General features: G+C 43.1%; 1 pseudogene; it reads right to left on the reverse strand.

Annotated features, from left to right (window-relative positions):
- Nucleotides 1–287: 287 nt before the first annotated feature.
- On the reverse strand, nucleotides 288–2,571 carry LOC134729910 (high affinity copper uptake protein 1-like; annotated as a pseudogene).
- Nucleotides 2,572–18,766: the final 16,195 nt, after the last annotated feature.

The raw sequence follows: 18,766 nt of genomic DNA on the forward strand, positions 1-18,766 counted from the left end.
AATCAATTTAAAGAGGTAGTTTGAACCGGGAATAAGACTGCAGTGTAGGCTACGACTGAACAGAATAAAAATCCTATGTGGTTCTTCATTGAGAACAGGGGTTTTGGCCACTTGTAATGTAATTAAACCCCCACTAATAACAAAGATGCTTACATAGAGGATGAGAATCTGCTTGGTGTGAGCACAGTTGTTGGAGCCTGAGGAAAATCTGGCCATCAGCAAACCACACCCTGAGTCTTACCAAAGAGAAAGCTCTGCTTTTGCCCTTCTGGCTCAAGACTGGTAGATTTACACTGCAGATCAAAGGTCTCTCTCAACAATCAAACTACTTCCAAGAAACCATAGACCTTTAAAAATAAAGGCCAGTGATTTCATACAGGCTAGTAAAAATACTTTGGCTATAGCCTTTCACGGATGTGTGCTTGGGTACACATACACACAGGTGGAGCTCAATAAATGTGGAATGATTAGGTATTGATCAGCAGTATTTATATGTGAGTTAAGTCCAGACACACCATCTACCAATCAGCAATTCAAATTTCCATGCCCAATACCAGACAGCCAACCTACCAGGTAATATTTCCTTAGCTTAAAGCAGAGATTCTCAAAGTGTGGTCCCTTGTAACATCAGCAGGAACTCAGAAGTGCCACTTTGGGGGCTTTTGATTGAGGCCCAGCAATTAGTGTTTTAACAAGCCTGTGATTCTGATGCACACTAAAGCTTGAAAATTACTGTTTTAGAGGCAGACATGTGAAAACAATAATGGGAAAAATAAGTCAAACTCTTTTGCTTCACTTCAGCTGGAACAAAAAGTAAACTGAGAATGGTTTTACTTAAAAATATCTATTTCTATTTTCTCAAATTGATTGTCATTTTTTGATTGGCAAGTTCATGCTAATCAGAGTGTTAAGTGGGAATGCAAGTCAATGAGTCAGCCATCCAAGAATACACACTCTGCAAGCTGTAAGTCTGTGTTTAGTTTCAAACCACCCCTCTGCACACTACAAAGATTTTGGTATAACGCATTGCATCTAGAGAAAGGTACAATGTATTTCCCACTCATTGAATCCAAAAGCTGCACCTTCTTTTCTTTTTTTTTTTTTTGAGATGGAGCTTCACTCTTGTAGCCCAGGCTGGAGCGCAATGGTGCCATCTTGGCTCACTGCAACGTCCGCCTCCTAGGTTCAAGTGATTCTCCTGCCTCAGCCTTCTAAGTAGCTGGGATTACAGACACCCACCACCACACCCAACTAATTTTTGTATTTTTAGTAGAGACAGGGTTTCACCATGTTGGCCAGGCTGGTCTCGAACTCCTGCCCTCAGGTGATCCAGCCTGCCTTGGCCCCCCATAGTGCTGGGATTATATCTGTGGGCCACTGCGCCCAGCCTTGGACCTTGTTTTCTAATGTTCTAATGTTAATGTTCTAATGTTCTAATGGTTCTAATGTTAAGTTTGAGTTCTGGGTTTAGTTGGGCGAGAATTTCCCTCAGCTGCCATCAGTCCTGGCTGAAGTTAACCCCTTTCCATCACTGACCCAGGGCAAAAAAAATTTACTTACTATCTGTTAAACATCCAGAAAGGAAGCAGATGATCAAGTCAATGAATAAAAAGCTACATGGATTAGATAAGAACATATAACTTGGCTCTAAGATGATGGAGAAGGAAAAGACATCTCATGGGTGGCTTCTCCTTAAGAGAAATGGGAATCTCAGCTTATTAGAAAAAACAATTTGGGAGTTTACTACTTTAGCTCAGAGACTGTAAACTAAACCTCTGTTGAGCAGGTGTGTGTGTGTGTGTGTGTGTGTGTGTACGTGCACAAAGAGGAGCAAGAAGGGGTGATTGGAGCAGGAATCACATCTTCAAGTCTTGAACAGCTTCCCAGTGCAATCGATAAGGCCATGCCATAGAGTTTGACGTCAATGGCAATACTCTGTTATGTCCACTACCACTGCCCTCTTCCAGCTGAAGAGGAAGTATCTTGTACCGGCCCCTGCTGTTACTGCAATGCAGAGGTACCCATTGTAGGTCATGAAGATGAGCATGAGGAGGTAGCTTATGACCACCTGGATGATGTGCAGCACTGTTTGCAGGAGGTGAGGAAAGCTCAGCATCTGCTGCCCAACAGTTTTGTGTGTCTACATAAGGATGGTTCCATTTGGTCCTGGGACAGGCATGGAATTGTAGCAAAAGCTGACTTGTGACTTACACAGCAGGCTGTCTTGGGCTATCGAGTCCTTCATAGAACACTGCTAGTATAATCACTGCCACAAAAGCTCCAGCCATTTCTCCAGCTGTATTGATCACCAAACCGGAAAACAGTAGTTCCACATTCTTAAAGCCAAAGTAGAAGGTCATAGACATCATCATCATCATGTTGCTGTCTCCTCCACCACGGGAGTGTGAGGCTGAAGTGGTTGGGTGATGGTGAGGAGGTTGCATGGTAGTGTTGGAGTCCATATAGCTCATCCCCATATGATGGGAATGATCCATTTTTTCCAGGAAAAGTTGAGAGTCAGCAGAAGATTCTTCCCAGGTCAAGTCCAGCCACTAGCGCCTCTCTCTCCGAATCTTAGCCTGTCACCCCCTCACGACTCCTCGAATGGCCCCTCCACTTCTACCCGGCTCGACATGTCCACGACCACCACCGAAGCCGAGGATTTCCCGCCCCCAACATTTCTAATTCTTAACAGTGTAGCATATTTACAAAGATTGGAAAGACATTTAATAAAATGTTAATGATAAGACTGTGGGTTGTTTTATTGCCTTTATGCTGTTCAATATTTTTTCAGTTTTCTATGATGAACCTGCCTTAATTTATAAACTGAAAAAAATATGTGAACAGTGTTTTAAGGCATCTGCTAAAATGTTAACTAAAAATAGTATCCCATTTTAATTTCAATTCACCGATTCATAATGTAAGTATTAAATATTTTCTTTTGTGTACTTTTTTAAATAAAAGAGAATTTAAAATTATCTGTTTGGATTAATAATCTTTGGATAATAGTCACCAAAAGTATGTCTTTTTTCTTTTATTAAAACCATATGCAAGATCGTAGCATTCTTGCTTTATTTTAGAGCAGTTTAGCCTGTGTTTAACATCTCAACTTAAGTCTGGCTGCTTGAGTTTATAGACTTAGCTCTGCTACTTTCCAGCCCATAACTGTAGAAAACTACTTCCCCTCTCTAATTTTTAGTTTCCTTTCAACTGGAATCTTAATAGCATCTATATTAAAAAGGTCATAAAAAAGCAATTTATCATCATTGCCATGATATATGATTAACTTGTTTTTGATTTATGTTTCTGTGGGTCTAGCAATATTATTTAAAGAGAATTTTGAAGGCTGTTTTACATTAAAAATTATTTATGTTTTGAGCTCTGAAAAGTTAAATAGCATAGCTCTAACCAACTCCTCTACCACCCAACATTGAAAATCAGTAATAATCTACATTATCTAATCATTATAACAAATTCATGAAGTCGGCAGAGTGGTATTTTCATTTTACATGTATGGACTCTGAGGCCCAGAGAGGTGAAAGAAGCCCCAGAAGACACAGAGGAGGCCAGAGTAGAGCAGAGGGCTTCCGACTTGCAGACCACACTGGTCACAGTGTGCACAAGCAATTGCTTTCCAGTTGAGTTTAACTTTTAATTCCAATATGGCCTCTCTGGTTTCTTCTTGATCTGTGCTGGGTCCATCATTCCATCCCAATCTCCCACACTCTTGCCATCAACCAAGCTGTGCTGTACAGTGAACTTTCCCACCAACAGACTTATGCTTATATTGGTGCTTTGCCAGAAGTGCCTACCATCCTTCAAGGCTAAAATCACCTTCTTCTTCCTTCATAAAATATTTCCTAATTTACTTCATTTGGTGCTCTGTTTAATTTTACCCTGTTTTAAATCCTGATAACTCTTTGTTTTTCCTCTTGCTCAGCACTTATAATGCTCTGTTTTGCATTTCAGTTATTTGGGTGTTTGTCTTCTCTCAACACTTCTACTGTTTACCTTAAAACCCCTTAAACTACCCAGCATAAAAATGACTTAAAATGAGAGATGCCTAATGGACATGTATTGAATGAATGAATGAGTTAATGATGTAGCAGGCAAATAAGTACCTATTTTAAAATATTTATTTCTGAAACAAGCTTGGAGGCACACATCATAATGTATAGAAATACCTCCCTTTGCCTGAGTATTTTAATGTAGCAAGTGACTTACAGATTCTATCTGCATTTCATTCATGAAAATTTTTTCATGTTTTAAAAATAGGAGTCTTGGGCTGGGCGCAGTGGCTCATGCCTGTAACCCCAGCACTTTGGGAGGACAAGGCAGGCGGATCATGAGGTCAGGAGTTTGAGACCAGCCTGGCCAAAATGGTAAAACCCCGTCTCTACTAAAAATACAAAAACTAGCTGGGTGTAGTGGGGCACAGGCCTGTAGTCCCAGCTGCTCAGGAGGCTGAGGCAGAAGAATTGCTTGAACCTGGAAGGCGGAGGTAGCAGTGAGCCGAGATCTCGCCACTTCACTCCAGCCTGGGTGACAGAGCAAGACTCCGTCTCAAAAAAAAGGGAGAGTCTTGTTCAATTGTCCTTGGGTCTGATCTCATTAATATACTGAAAATGAATTTTCTTTCCTTTTCTGGCACATTAACTCCTACAGACCACAGAGATGAGGCACTCAGAGAGAATTTCCTGAATACCAAACAGATCAGAGAGTGAGGGCTGGAGCCCATCGTTGCAGCCAATCTTTTCCTGGTGGGTCAGGGTATTCCTGCCCAGGGCAACATCATATTCAGCTGATTTGTTTCACAGACTGCTCAGTATGGTTAGACAGACTGGTTGAAAATGTTGTCTTACATATGATGTAGTGGATGATATAATAGTATCTAATGCAAAATGTGATTCTAGAAATTGGGAGAAATATGCCTTTCAAGTTTTAATGCTCATCATCATTTCTTAAGACATGAGTTTTATGTGGTTTTAGATAGCTCTAAGTGGTTTATGCAGTATATCTTATCTATTAAGAAGTCTTGAACTTCTTGAATATGCAAACTAAAGGTATAAAAATAAATTTGGATTTTCGAACCAAAGAACCTGTGTTTTTGAAAAATAATTTGGGAAGGGGAGAAAATGGTGAGATGTAGGTCAAAAGATACAAACTTATGTAATATTAATAAGTCTAGAGATCTAGTATATAGTAGAAGGATTATAGCTAATAGTATCGTATTATTAACTATATTGTATATTGAAAATTTGCTAAGAGAGTTGATATCAGATGCTCCTATGACAAAAAAGTAACTATGAAAAGTGAAGGATATGTTAATTTGCTTACTTACAGCAATTATTTCACTATGTACACGTGTAACAAAGCATTATGTTGTATACACTAAATATATACAATACAAATAAATAAATAATTTGAAAAATAAGTTTTATGTTTACAATATTTTAATTTAAAAAATTAGAAGGCCTGGCTGGGTGTGGTGGCTCACATCTGTAATCCCAGCACTTTGGGAGGCCAAGGTGGGTGGATCACCTGAGGTTGGGAGTTCGAGACCAGCCTGGCCAACATGGTGAAACCCCATCTCTACTAAAAATACAAAATTAGCCGAGTGTGGTGGCACATGCCTGTAATCTCAGCAACTCGGGAGGCTGAGGCAGAGAATCATTTGAACCCAGGAGGCGGAGGTTGCAGTGAGCCAAGATCACGCTACTGCACTCCAACCTGGGCAACAAGAGTGAAACTCTATCTTAAAAAGAAGAAAAAAAAACTCCATCACAAAAAAAAAGAAAAAAAAATTAGAAGGCCTTAGCTTTTTTGGATGATAAGCTACTTTTTATTGTCTGAAATTCTTAGTAACCCCAATGTAAATGAAAGTCAACTTTGCCAAAAAGGAAGTGCAATGGGAATTTCCAGAACATTACCAGCAATGAATGTGTCAGAGGCTTGGAGATGAGCCAGATGAAACTAAATTAACAGATGGGTGATCTCAGAATATTTGATGAAAAGAATTTTTAACAGGATCTCCCCCACATCCCAAAACAATCAATGTAGCTCTTAAAGTTGGAGCTTGGGATCAGAAAACTCACCTCCTTTGGGGTAGAGTGATGTGATGAAAAACTATGGACCTTACAGTTAAATTGATCTGTATTTAAATCCCCCATCTCAGCCGCTTTCCAGCTATGCTGTGGTGGTTAATTTTATGTGTCAACCTGATGGAGCCATGGGGTGCCCAGACATTTGTTTAGGCATTATTCTGGGTATGTCTGTGAGGATGTTTTTAGATGAGATTAACATTTGAATCCGTAGACTAAGTAAGGCAGATTGCCCTCCCAGTGTAAGTGGGCCCCATCCAATCTGTTGAAGTCCTGGAGAGAACAAAAGACTGAGTAAGAGAGAATTCACACTCCCTGCTTGACTGCTGGGACATCAGTATTCTTCTGCCTTCAGACTCAGAGTAAACCTTACACCATCAGCTCTTCTGTCTCTCAGGCCTTCAGACTCAGACTAGAACTGTTACCATTGGCTCTCCTGGGCCTCCAGCTTGCCAAATGCAGATCTTGGGACTTCTCAGTCTCCATAATTATATGAGCCAATTCCTCAAAATAAATATTTTTATTATACTAAGATAAATATCACATATACACACACACCCCCCGCCCCCATTGGATCTGTTTTCTCTGAAGAACTGAGACTAAAACATATGTGATCTTGGATAAGCTGATTAACCTTTCAATTTCTGGATTCAAAAACCACAAAATATTGCCGATCATTAGAGAAAATATTTGTGATGTATTTTATAAGTATCTATAAGCATCCAATATTTTAAATCTGTTATTGTTACTGTTTCCCTCAGGATTTAGATAGCATTGTTCCAAAAAATAATTATCTTGCTGTTTGTATTTTAGGTAACATAGAAAATAGTTTGTAAGTGGAAGGTGAGTCAAAGTAGCTTAAATGAAATATTTTTAAAGTATGTTCAGTGTTCTTTCAAAAGCCCCGAAGTGTATCTATAACTTTAAATAATAAAGTCTTGAAAATTAAACCAAACTTTGACATTAGCACCATGTTCCTTTATTATGTGCTTTGATTTTGAGACATCCTGAATCTTCACTGGGTTTCTGTTGTACCAAACTTGGCAAGCTAAGCCAAGGAGGAAATAGGACATGTCTCTCTCTTGATGGACAATAAAGTGTTCCCTCTTGTTTACAGCACTCTTTCCCTATTAGGTCATGCCAATTTGGAGACTGAAAAAAACATGGCATTGAGACTACTTAGAGGGCATTTTAATCTGGCTACATAGAACTTCATGTGCTATTTGGGGCACACGTTTATTATGGCCCCAGTGAATAGAACAAATCCTGACCACGAGGACCAATAAAACATCGTTTATCACATTACACTGGTATCCAACTCCCACTCAGCAAAGCTGGAACAAATAATCCAAGCTTGATTATAATTGACCCGGCTATGGACTCAACCCTAGAAATGAATCTTGGGGGTAGCTGTCACTGAACCCATGTAGGCAACAGGGCCAGACCCAAGTGAAGTTGTGAAGCTGTGAATATTGCCTGTTGGTGACCTTCATCTCCTATTTGTATCCTATTTTCCTCCTTTCCAGGCCAACTTTTATTATGTTCCTCGTTTCTTTTTTGTGGTCTCTCTAAATGCTTTATTCCTGTTGCAGTTAAAGCTGATTTATATTTTGGAATCAGTGGCTTACTATTTTACGCTTTCAGTTGTATTTGTCTTTTAAACAAAGATGGCAGCTATAGAGCAGTGCCTAGCATAAAGATGCCAATTTGGAGACTTTTAGTTCCATCTCTACCAATTAGTTGGTACGTAGCCTTTCTGGGTCTAAGTTACTTCTCTGTAAAGTCAGGTCAATAAAAATTACCTCCCAAGTTACAGTGAAAATTAAATAATAACAACTGTAAAAAGTGTTTGGTAGGATTTCTAGTTTCTGGCCCAGCATGTAAGGAGGTTGGAAGACACCACTCTATCCAAACAACAAGTAAAAAGCTAGACTTAAAAATCAACAGCTCCTCCTAGATCCACAAGATAAGTGAAGTCACAGGGAAAATCACTGCCCCCAAAATTGGAGTGACCAAGAGGTGAATACAGAGAATCACAACACGGCAAACAAAAGCTCGCAAGTAGCCACCTCCACCATAACCAAAGCCAGAGTAGGAAAAATCTGAACTGTAATTGACGAATTGCTGAAAGTTCAATGTAAAGAACTGATATGGTTCAGCTGTGTCCCCATCCAATCTCATCTTGAATTGTAGCTCCCATAAGCCCTACATATCATGGGAGGGACCCAGTGGGAGATAATTGAATCATGGGGGACGGTTTTTTTCTGTGCCGTTCTCATGATAGTGAATAAGTCTCACAAGATCTGATGGTTTTATAAAGGGCATTTCCCCTGCACATACTCTCTTGCCTGCCGCCATGTAAGACGTGCCTTTGCTCCTCCTTCACCTTCTGCTGTGATTCTGAGGCCTCCCCAACCATGTGAAACTGTGTCAATTAAACTTATTTTTCTTTATAAATTACCCAGTCTTGGGTATGTGTTTATTAGCAGCATGAAAACACACGAATACAACAACTTTGAGAATTAAAAATTCCAGGGGGACCCAGCTGGGGGAAGGGGGCCTACACTTTTGTTTGTCTTACCCGCAAGAGATCTATCAGGTCAGCAGAGTGAATATTAGAGAAAAATCCCCCTGTGCTTCTGGCAGAAAGAGGGGAGGTAAAGGAACCATTTTGAAATACACTAGAGCATTTTGTTCTTCTTAACAAGGTCTTTCCTCCCGATAAATAATTTAACGAGAGCCAAACCTGCTGGGCTTTTATCAGAGCCTGACTGACCTGGAAGAAAGAAAATGCCCAACTCCAGCCTGCTCTGGCCACCCTGTTCCACCAAAGGTGAGGTTGGGAGGACTGAGAAGTATGCATGAAGTTCACAATCTAGAGGCATAGATTCACTAAAAGAGCCCAATCACAGGACTACAGAATGCTTCCTACCCTGCTTACACCTTACCACCATACTACTAAGGTCTTGTTTGTAGCAGTTTCTTTCACCCAGTACTTAGTCTTCTAGCTATCTAGAAAAAAATACACGACATACTAAAAAGCAAAATAAAGAGTTTAAACAGGCAGAGCAAGCATCAAAACCAGAATCAGATATGGCAGGAATGTTGGAATTAACAGATAGAGAATTTAATACAACTATGATTAATATGCTAAGAGCTCTAATAGATAAAGTACAAAGCATGCAAGAACAGATGGGCAATGCAAGCAGACAGATGGATATCCTAAGAAAGAACCAAAAAGAAATACAAGATACCAAAAACACTGTAACGGAAAATGCCTTTGATGGGCTTATTAGTAGACTGGACATAGCAGAGCAAAGAATCTCTGAGTTTGAGGATATCTCAATACAAACCTCCAAACCTGAAAAGCAAAGAGAACAAAGACTGAAAAAAAGAGAGTAGAATATCCAAGAATTATGGGACAACTATAAAAGGTGTCACATATGAGTAATGAGAGTCTCGGAAGGAGAAGAAAGATCAAACTACAAGACCCAGCTATATCTTGTCTATAAGAAACCCACTTTAAATATAAAGGTAACATAGATTACAAGTAAATGGATGCAGAAAGATATACGATGCTAACAATAATCAAAGGAAAGTAGGAGTGCTATATTCATTTTAAACAGAGCAGACTTTAGAGCAAGAAAAGTTATCAGCAATAACTGATAGCAAAATATTAGCAGATTGCTAAGGATTTTTGCATGTGTGTTCCTGAGAGATATTGGTCTATAGTTTTCTTTAATGCCTTTGTCTAGTTTTGGTATTATGGTGATGGTGGCCTCATAGAATGAAACAGAAAGGTGGAGGTTGCAGTGAGCCGAGATCACGCCATTGCACTCCAGCCTGGGCAAAAAGAGCAAAACTCCATTTAAAAAATAAATAAATAAATAAATAAATAAGTAAATAAATAAATAAATATTAGCAGATTGAATTCAACAATGTATAAAAAGAATTATATATTACAACCAAGTGAGATTTATCCCGGGTATGAAAGGCTATTTCCTCATTTAAAAATTAATTAATGGGGCCAGGCGTGATGGCTCATGCCTGTAATCACAGCACTTTGGGAGGCTGAGGCGGGTGGATCACGAGGTCAGGAGTTTGAGACCAGCAAGGCCAACATGGTGAAACCCCATCTCTACTAAAAATATAAAAATACACTCACACACAGACACACACACATTAGCTGGGTGTGGTGGTGTACACCTATGATCCCAGCTACTCCAGAGGCAGAAGCAGGAGAATTGCTTAAACCCAGGAGGGTTTAAGATCATTAACTATGAAGAGTCTTCAAAAAGTTCATAGAAAAATGGAACTTAAAGATAAAAACAAAAATATAAACTTTATTTCTCAATATAAGCTCCATCAAGGTCAAGACATTTTTGTAACCAATAATACCCACCATTTAGTTCGTCCCTAAAGAACTGAGGGTCCTGAGAATTTAACCATGTCACTGTCACCATTTTTACATTATTAACTGAAGAAAAATGGCTGCCCTTTACAGATTTTTTTTTTTTTTTGAGACAGAGTCTTGCTCTATTTCCCAGGCTGGAGTGCAGTGGCGCAATCTTGGCTCACTGCAAGCTCTGCCTCCTGGGTTCACACCATTCTCCTGCCTCAGCCTCCCGAGTAGCTGGGACTACAGGTGCCCACCACCACACCCAGCTAATTTTTTTGTATTTTTTTTTATTAGAGACGGGGTTTCATCGTGTTAGCCAGGATGGTCTCAATCTCGTGACCTCTTGATCCTCCCACCTCAGCCTCCCAAAGTGCTGGGATTACAGGCATGAGCCACCACGCCTGGCCAGATTTTTTAAAGTTAGGAAATAAAAGAAGTCAGAAGGAACCAAGTCAGAACTCTAAGGTGGATACCTAATTATTTCCCATTTAAAGTCTCACAAAATTGCCCTTATTTAGTGAGGGTTATTCCTCTGAATAAGCAGCAGTATTGTTGTGGTGGAGAAGGACTTTCTGTTGAAACTTGCCTGGATATTTTTCTACTAAAGCTTTAGCTAACTTTCTGAAAACATTTTCATATGTTATCATTTTTTTGCCCTCCAGAAAGTCAACAAGCAGAATGCCTAGCACATCCCAAAGACTATTGCCATGACCTTGGCCCTTGACCAGTCTGCTTGTGCTTTGACTGCACCACTTTCACCTCTTGGTAGCCATTGCTGTGATTGTGCTTTGTCCTCAGGATCACACTGGTAAAGCCACAGTTCTTCTCCTGTTACAATGCTTTGAAGAAATACTTGAGAATCTCAATCTCACTTTTAAAAAATTTCCATTGAAAGCTCTGCTCTGGTTTGCAGCTGATGCGGATGTTGCTTTTCTGGCCAGAAACATCTGTGGCTGGTGACGCCTTTGCCTAGGTTTTGCTCGGGACTGCTGGGCTCATTCCACCCACTTGGCCTGGCAGGCTGCATTCAGCTCACGCTACCAGCCTGGACCTCACCCCTCCAAGGAGACTGCAAGTCAGGTGTGGAATGGTGAGGGGAGTGTGAGTGAGCATGGGGTCTGGCCACTGCACAGTCAGACACGCTGTTGCTACCATGGGGCAGGCAGCTCCAGGTGCCAGCATGGGTGCCAGCTCTCTGCGAGCCTGCAGCTGTACCAGGCGTACCACAAGTAGCTTCCCCAGCTGGCACTGGGAAATGAGTGGTGCCCAGTAGCTTGGAGATGCCAGGAACTGCAGGGCCCCAAAGAGGGAGTCATAGTCCTGGCTCAGGATGCTCCCAGGTCTGGGGTCCCTGAAGGGCCGCAGCTTTTCTCTCCTTCTCTTTGCCCACAACATGGTGAGCAAGGGTCTTGTCTCAGCCCTGTTTGTGGGGCATGTTTCAGCCCTGCTTGTGTTACAGCTTTTTTAGCCTCGCCATTTGGTGGGTCCCAAGTTCTTGTCCTGCAACCAGGAAGAATGAGGTATGCAGACAAGTGGAGGGTGAGCAAGACAAAGAGGAGCTTTACTGAGGATAGAACAGCCCAGAGGAAACCCGTATGGGGTATCTCATTTCCTCAGCCAGGGTTTCCTGATGAGTGTTCAGCTCCTAGCAGAGAGGAGACCCTAGAGTAGGGTCTCCAAAGCTCCTCTTTGCAGTCAGGTCATCCCGTTGAGTGTTCAGCTTACAGCAGAGAGGAGGCCCTAGAGTGAATAGCTCCTCTCTGCAGACAGGCAGGCCCATCATCTCTGCAGCTGTCAGCAGGGAGAAGGTCCTAGAGTGGGTGGCTTCTCTCTGCAGGCAGGTCCCCTCATCTTCTATGATCTCCCTGTTCTCTCCCCGAGTCTGGCTGAGTCTGGGCTTTTTATGGGCCTCAGAGGGAAGGAAGTACTTGCTGATTTGTCCATGGGTGGCCATGGGCAGGCCCAAGGAAAAGCACCACAAGTTCCCCCTCTGGCCCGAGGGACTGGCGATGGTGGCCCCAGCCTTCCAGCCCTCCCCGGCTTAAAGGTGGGGCTTCACTGGGGACCAGCCCTCTTCTGCCCTGGAGCCTGCTTCCTGCCACTATTCATGGTGCCCAGGCTGTTCATGCCAAAGAGTGTCTGCAGGCCAGTGCCAGGCTGTCCTCAGCACTACCTTGGCCTCCCTCCCATGCTTGTCAGTGCACAACATCAGGAGGGGGCTGAGACAGCAGGAAGCTGGCATGTAAGTGCTGCCCCAAGCATGTGCACACCCAGCCAGGCTGTGACAGCACCCAGTCTTGGTGTCATCCTTGCTCTGAGATCAGATCAGGTGATGACAGTGGGGAGAAATCAGGCAGTGGGAGTAGGCACTGCTGAACCTCAAGGGGTGGAGCAGGGAGGGATAAGGGGAAATTTCCTGGGCCCCCAAGAGCACAGAGATGCCCAGGTCCAGAGTGGCAGCAGGGCAGCTGCAGCTGTACCCAGAGAGCTTCCACCCCACCAATTCCAAAGGGGCGGGCTCCCACTTGTCCCTGGCTACCACCAGCTCCATGGAGTGTGCAGCCCTGGCCATACTTCCTCACAGTCTGGGGCAAGGGCTCCAGGTCCTCACTGGGTCCCTCTCTGGCCACTCGCTCTGGCCTCTTGCTGCACTTATATACTTGGCAGCTGCAGGACACTGTGGTCCCTGGTGGTCCTGCCTGAGGGGCAGGTTTTGATGCAGGCACTGACTCTGGCTTGAGGTGGGGTGGCAGTGTGGCCAAACTGCTGTGGCTGTGCCCTGGCTCCAGGAAGGACTACATAGCTCATGGGAGGATCAGGGCATCCCTGGCCCTGGCAGCAGCAGCAGGCCTCAATGTGAGCAGCATGGGTGAGGGGCAGCGGTGGGGGCACCAACACCTCGGGGCTTCCTGGGAGCCACTGCCACGCCCAAGCATGCTGTTCTCTCGCTGGCAGGTGGCTTAGCCAGCCCCATCATGGTGGCCCCTAGGGCAGTGGGCTCCTGGGAGACTCCCAGGGGCAGACTCCAGGGATTGTCTGCCTCCTCCCTGCACCCTCCCCATAGTGGTGGCAGGCAAGAGTGGTGATGGAGGGCCAGGGGTCCCACCACCACCACTGCTGCTCCTGTGGCCACTGCCCATGTCACCTCACTGCAGCCTGGGCCGCTTGGGACGGCCCGCTGCTGCCAGCACAGTGATTTTGGCATCCATTGAATGGAAAGTTTGCTCAACTTTAATTTTTCAGTCACATTTGTGTAAACTAAACTAATCAAGATGTCTACGGTGTCGGCTATTGTTCCTGCTGTTAAAATAGTCAGTCCACTTCCAGTGGGGCACAAACAAGGTTTTTTCTTTACAAACTGATGTGGATGGTCTGCAGCAGCGGGCTTCATATTCAACATTGTCGTCTCCCTTCTTAAAATGAGTTATCCATTTGTAAACTACTAATTTCTTTGGGGCATTGTCCCCATAAACTTTCCATGAAATATCAGTGATTTCACAATTCTTCCACCCAAACATTAACATACATTTGATATTTGTTCTTGCTTCAATTTTAGCAGAATTCATGTTGTTCTGATAGGGGCTCTTTTCAAACTGATGTCTTATTCCTTCTTAGTGCCTCAAACTAGATCCTGTTTAGACATGTTATAACAAGTTAGTATGAGTTAATTTTGGTGGAAAAAAATTGAAATCCATGTGTAGTTGTTTTCATAAGATGCATTTCCCATAATATTTGTAAAGTCCCTTCATATGTTTGCAAGTCTTGCATATTGTGGTGAACAGCTGCTTTCTTTTTTAGGGCATGACTCTTTTGGAGAATACATTCACTTTCATTTTCTACCTGGTGCTGCTCCTTTTGAAATTCTTTTATGATTTCATATGCACTGATATGAGCATTCCCTATTAAATTTTCCATCTTCTGTGACATGCTTCTATGTTGTTTTAGAGGCACACAATTCATTCCACATGCACTCGTATACAGACCACAAATTTGCTGTAAACATTACTGGAGATTGAACAGCAACACTATTACATAAGTGTTTTCTTAGCCTACTGTGCACAGAATTATTTGTCAACCAGTCCATAACTTTGCTGGCTCCTTCAAGCAAATGTGGCATTAATTCATTAAAAGCTACTGGAGTTTCATCAGCTGGAAGGAATGCCAATGCAGATAAATAATGTGTTTTTATTTATTTATTTTTTTTTTGAGACAGAGTCTCGCTCTGTTGCCCAGGCTGGAGTGCAGTGGCACGATCTCGGCTCACTGCAAGCTACACCTCCCAGGTTCACGCCATTCTCCTGCCTCAGCCTCCCGAGTGGCTGGGACTACAGGCACCCGCCACCACGCCCAGCTAATTTTTTGTATTTTTAGTAGAGATGGGGTTTCATGGTGCTAGCCAGGATGGTCTCGATCTCCTGACCTTGTGATTCGCCCTCCTTGGCCTCCAAAGTGCTGGGATTACAGGCGCACGCCACCACGCCTGGCCAATAATGTGATTTTAAACCGATGTTTTTGTCATTGCCATATCATGTGGTCAATCCACTCATCTGAATTTTCTGCCAAATGCATTGGGCTGAACAGTAAAAGCACACTTTATTGGTGACACCTTGAAATTCACTTTTAGAGGCCTTGATTGCACCTAATTTCAAATCTGCCACTATGGTTTAGGGATTCAGTTAGAAATTAGGGATTTGGGGATTTTGACATTCGGGATGGTGGCATCTGGGATTGTGTTTTTTGGGATTACAATTGGCACCATTTCATTATCGTGCTGGTGAACCATAGGGTGCAAAGCATTAGATGTGGGGTTCAGTCTACAGGCCCTGCAGGCTGGATATCTTCTATTTGCCCTTCCAGATCCACCCCGCAGTACTCTGCCCTGCTGTGGGCCCAGAGTCTGACCGATATGGCCTGCACAAACAAGCTACCCTAGTTTCTGTTTAGAACATGGAGGCAATGGCAGAAGAATGAAGTCAGAAAGAGAATGTATTATACCATTCTTGCACTGCTATAAAGAAATACTTGAGACAGAGTAATTTATAAGAAAAGGGGTTTTATTGGCTCACAGTTCTGCAGACTGTACAGAAAGCATAGTGGCATTTGTGTCTGGGGAGGCCTCTGGAAACTTACAATCATGGCAGAAGGCCAAGGGGCAGAGAGCATGTCACATGGCTGGAGCAGGAGCAAGTTGGGGGAGGTGCTACACACTTTTTTTTTTTTTGAGACAGTGTCTCGCTCTGTTGTCCAGGCTGGAGTGCAGTGGTGTGATCTCGGCTCACTGCAACCTCTGCCTCCTGGGTTCAAGCAATTTTCCTGCCTCAGCCTCCCGAATAGCTGAGATTACAAGCACCCACCAGCATGCCCAGCTAATTTTTGTATTTTTGGTAGAGATGAGGTTTCACCATGTTGGCCAGGTGGGTCTCGAACTTCTGACCTCAGATGATCCAGCTGCCTTAGCCTCCCAAAGTGCTGGGATTACAGGCATGAGCCACCGTGCCCAGCCAGTGCTACACATTTTTAAACAACCAGATCTCACAAGAACTCACTCACTATCACGAGAATAGCATCAAGGGGATGGTGCTAAATCATTCATGAGAAATCCAAATCTATGATCCAGTCACCTTCCACCAGACCCTACCTCCAACAATGGGGATTATAATTCAAACAGAGATATGGTGGCAAACAGAACAAAACCATATCAGAGAATGAAGTTTGGAGAACCTGTTTTCATGCCTCCTTCTCTGTTGGTTTATACGGCTGCCTCCAGGCTTTCCTTACATAGCTACCCTCTCTTAGAGTGGGGAATAATTCCCTTCTTTGTCTTACCAGGCCTCGATGAGGATGCCTGTTACTACTAGTCACAGAGCATTGTACTGCCTCTTGTTGGTTTCCTTCATTGTGCCCACATCTCTGCACAGAGTCCCTATATTAAATGCTCCTCAAATGGGCCTGTTTGAGCTTGCCATCACCTTCCCATCTGGACTTGACTTATGCTCCTCATGTGCAGGGAGAATATAATGCACCTCAGGTGGGCCTTTCTATCTTAGATCCTTAAAAAATTAGGCCGGGCATGGTGGGTCATGCCTGTAATCCAGCACTTTGGGAGGCCAATGCAGGTGGATCACTTGGGGTCAGGAGTTTGAGGGAAGCCTGGCTAACATGGTGAAACTCCTCTCTACCAAAAAATACAAAAACTAGCCAGGAATGGTGACATGCACCTGTAGTACCAGCTACTCAGGAAGCTGAGGTGGGAGAATCACTTGAACTCAGGAGGTGGAGGTTGTAGTGAGCCGAGATGGCACCACTGTACTCCAGCCTGTGCGACAGAGTGAGACCCTGTCCCCCCCGCAAAAAAAGGAAAAATATAAAAAGCCATAATAGAAATCATTTTCTATTCATTTCTCTGAGTAATTCACCAAGTACTGTGTGACATTTTTCATAGCTCTAAACCATTTTATAAATGTTTACATACACTATTTCCACCAATCCTGTTTATGAAGCAGGTGATCATCAGTAGCAGCTTCACATAACACAGGGGCTCTCACAATACAGCAGCATAGGTCAGCAACATCACTTGAGTCCTTGTTAAAATGTAAATCATTGAGTCCCACCCCAGACCTACTGAATCAGAAACTTTTGGGGTAGGACTAACAATCTGTGTTTTAAGAAGCCCTCCAGAGGATTTGAAAACCACTGACGTAACATGATTACATATGCATTTTTATGTGAGGAACCCCATCCACTACCCCCTGCACCTCCACCCCAATGCAAAGCAATATTTTTTAAAAATTCAGTCCAGTGGGTCTCAAACTGGGGTATATCAATACATCAGAATGACCCTTGGAACTTGTTCAGAATCCCAGTGCTCAGGCCCTAAACTGGACTCACTGAATCAGAATCTCTGGGGCAGCATCTTACACGTGACTACCTCTGTGATATTGTTTGGCTGTGTCCCCATCCAAATCTCATCTTGAATTCTAGTTTCCACAATTCTCACATGTTTTGGGAGGGACCCCGTGGGAGATAATTGAATCATGGGGGTTGTTTCCTCCATACCGTTCTAGTGGCAGTGAATAAATTTCATGAGATCTGATATTTTTATAAGGGGTTTCCCCTTTCACTTGGCTCTCATCATTCTCTCTTGTCTGCCACCATGTAAGACATGCCTTCACCTTCTGCCATGATTGCAAGGCCTCCCCAGCCATGTGGAACTGTGAGTCCATTAAACTTCTTTTTCTGTATAAATTACCTAGTCTCCTATATGTCTTTATTAGCTGTGTGAAAACAAACTAATACACTCTGCTTACACCATCAGCTGGAGACACCTGGAATAGATTACAACAAGCCAGAAGTTAGAATGCATATCACCTAGAGGGTTAACTGGTTACCGCTGAGGATTGGGAGCAGAGGTCCTAGGGGAAGATCCAGCTACTTACAACAGAAAACCCTTTCTCCCTATTCCAAACCTGCAACAACCTGGAATCAGTCTGAAGGCAGCCCCCCACTTTCCTCAGAGTTGTTGCAGGTTTGCAACAGGGAGAGAGGGTTTTCTGTTGTTCATAGCTGGCTCATGTTTGTGGCAACTTTGGATGCAGATAAGGGTATAATGTTTGATCTTTTTTGAGCTGCCTGCCCACTTGCGTCTCTCATTCTGAGACTCTACTTCCAACCATAGCTCCCACTAATTGGGCATATGAGCAGGACCCAGATGATTGCACTCAACCAATTTATTGGCTGGCTAGCAACCAATCAGATTCCCTCTCAAAAAAAAAAAACAACAAAGTGCAGTAAGGCCTTGCTACTCAAAGTGTGGTCAGCTGACCAGCAGCATTAGGGAAATCCCTGGGAGTTTATTAGAAAATTAGACTCTCTGGCCATCTAGACCTACTGAATTAGAATCTGCAATCTAACAAGGTCCCCAAGTAATTCATATGCCAGTTAACCTTTGAGAAACACTAAGTCTGGGCAGCATGGTGAGACCTTGTCTCTACAAAATAAAAATATTAGCTGGACTTGTGGTGCATGCCTGTAGTCCTAGCTACTTGGGAAGCTGAGGTGGGAAGATTGCTTGAGTCCAGGAGGTTGAGGCTGCAGTGAGCCATGATTGCACCACTGCACTCCAGTTTGGACGACAGAACTATACCCTGTTTCAAAAAATCAAAAAGCAAACAAACAACAACAACAACAACAACAAAAAAACCACTGACTTAAGAAACAATGTTAAGTCAGTAATAGGTGCCATACCCCATCCATAATTGGTTTGTTT

Source organism: Pan paniscus, chromosome 2, assembly GCF_029289425.2.
Source record: "Pan paniscus chromosome 2, NHGRI_mPanPan1-v2.0_pri, whole genome shotgun sequence".
Lineage (NCBI taxonomy): Eukaryota > Metazoa > Chordata > Mammalia > Primates > Hominidae > Pan > Pan paniscus.